This window comes from Populus nigra, chromosome 2, assembly GCF_951802175.1.
Source record: "Populus nigra chromosome 2, ddPopNigr1.1, whole genome shotgun sequence".
Classification (NCBI taxonomy): Eukaryota; Viridiplantae; Streptophyta; class Magnoliopsida; order Malpighiales; family Salicaceae; genus Populus; species Populus nigra.
In genome coordinates this window covers 19,600,615-19,603,114 of record NC_084853.1, presented here as the reverse complement: position 1 = coordinate 19,603,114, position 2,500 = coordinate 19,600,615, and positions in this window count along the sequence as shown.

The following is a 2,500-nucleotide window of genomic DNA, read 5'->3' as shown; positions in this document are numbered from 1 at the left end:
CCAAGGCTCGATGAGAAAGACCGCTGGTTTAGACACTGGGGCAGTGGCAGCCCGCGGGGCAGTGTCGGCAGATTCGGCAGCAGTGTCTGCCGATTCGGCAGCGTTGGCTTGTTGGCGCGGGGGGCCGATTCGAGTGGGGACTTGGGCAGCGGGCAGTGAAAGCAAGAGTTTCCCCGATGCTGCCGGGAAAAACGCTCCCCGGGATGGCCGGGTGAGATGACCCGGCGGCCCGCGACGGGTCATTCAATTCCATGCCCCGTCAACATAACTCCCGATGTACTGTTTGCTTTTTCGGAAGAAGAGATCCATCCCCCCATCCTCGGCCAGCCAAAAACGCTCCAATTAATGGCCGGGTGAGATGACCCGGAGGCCCGCGACGCGTCATTCAAATCACTGCCCTATCGGCTACAACTGCTGATGGGTGGGATTAGAGGCCTGCCATGGTGGTGAGGGGCGGCGAGGACCGTGAAAGCTAGAGTTTTTCAGAGGCTGCCGGGAAAAAGGCCCCTCGGGTGGCGGGGTGCGAGGACCAGGCGCGTCATTCAATTCTCTTCCCTATCAACTTGGCTCCCGTTGGCGGGATTGGAGGCCTACTGTTTGTTACAGGGCTAAAATCGTCAGGGGAAGAGCTGACGAAACAATGCTGGTTTGGATGCAGGGGGTAGTGTTGGAATCGGCAGCGCGGACAAAATCGGCAAAGTCGACAAAAAAGACTGTTGGTCTGGACATCGGGGCAGCGGCAGCCATGCCGACAGGGGGGGAAATCGGCAGCGCAGATTTGTGCAGCTGCAGGTTCGTCGGGGAAATCGGCAGCGCAGATTTTTCGATGAACATGGGCTGGAAGATGGACTGTCCAGGCCAGGCAGGGAAATTCGTCAAGGGGACACGCTGACGAAACAGCGCTGGTTCAGGCACGGCGGGCAGTGTTGGAATCGGCAGCGCCGACGAAATCGGCAAAGTCGGCAGAATCGGCAGCGGGTGCTGGCGATGAGTCTGGACGATTTATAGTCCAGGGCTTGATGGAAAAGACTGTTGGTCCAGACAATGGGGCAGTGGCAGCGCGGATTTGTGCAGCTGCAGGTTCGTCGGGGAAAATCGGCAGCGCAGATTTTTCGACGAACAGGGGCTGGGCGCTGGACTGGCCGGGCCAGGCAGGAAAATTCGTCAGGGGGGCACGCTGACGAAAACAGGGGCTGCGGAGTGGAAAATCGGCAGCGCAGATTTTTCGACGAACAGGGGCTGGACCGGCCGGGCCAGGCAGGAAAATTCGTCAGGGGGGCACGCTGACGAAAAGAGGGGCTGCCGCGTGGAAAATCGGCAGCGCAGATTTTTCGACGAACAGGGGCTGGACGCTGGACTGGGCCAGGCAGGAAAATTCGTCAGGGGGCACGCTGACGAAAAGAGGGGCTGCCGCGTGGAAAATCGGCAGCGCAGATTTTTCGACGAACATTCGTCAGGGGGGCACGCTGACGAAAAGAGGGGCTGCCGCGTGGAAAATCGGCAGCGCAGATTTTTCGACGAACATTCGTCAGGGGGGCACGCTGAGGAAAACAGGGGCTGCCGCGTGGAAAATCGGCAGCGCAGATTTTTCGACGAACAGGGGCTGGATGCTGGACCGGCCGGGCCAGGCAGGAAAATTCGTCAGGGGGGCACGCTGACGAAAAGAGGGGCTGCCGCGTGGAAAATCGGCAGCGCAGATTTTTCGACGAACAGGGGCTGGACTGGCCGGGCCAGGCAGGAAAATTCGTCAGGGGGGCACGCTGACGAAAAGAGGGGCTGCCGCGTGGAAAATCGGCAGCGCAGATTTTTCGACGAACAGGGGCTGGACGCTGGACTGGGCCAGGCAGGAAAATTCGTCAGGGGGGCACGCTGACGAAAACAGGGGCTGCCGCGTGGAATGGCAGCCTACACGCAGATGCGAATTCGGCAGCGCACGATGGCTTGAGCAGGTCATGGGTTCGACTTGGCGCGATCTGAAACCTGGACGAGGGACTGTCGACGCTGGACGAGCCAGCGCGGTGGCCTGTCGTGCCCCGTTCAGGGGGGGCCTGCCGCGGAGACAGCCCTCGCGGGCTCGACAGCGCAGGCCAGCGTCCCCGACGTCGCTGGCCGCGGCAGGCGAGCTGCCGGGGTTCCCGCATTCCTACAAGAAAACGTCGTGCTTTCCACATGAAACCAATCCAGTAAAATCAGCCATATTTTTATGAGGCTGCCCACTGAATTTGGGGTCATTCCGGGCCGGTTCCTAGTTTTGCGGATTTACTCGATTTCTAATGGTAGGAAAATTAAAACAAATACTTCCCGACCTCGAAAAATTCTGGGAAAATTAATGAAGGTGGATTGGATTTTTGCCAACCTCTGTGCAAAATTTCAGCTCAAAATACCAAGAAATGAATTTTTTAGAGGGGGGGTGACAGCTGGGACCTAGTAGTGTCTCCCCCTGCCAGAGCTGCAATGACACTTATTGCTCTTTAGGGAGCCACCAGGCCGGCGCCCCTCA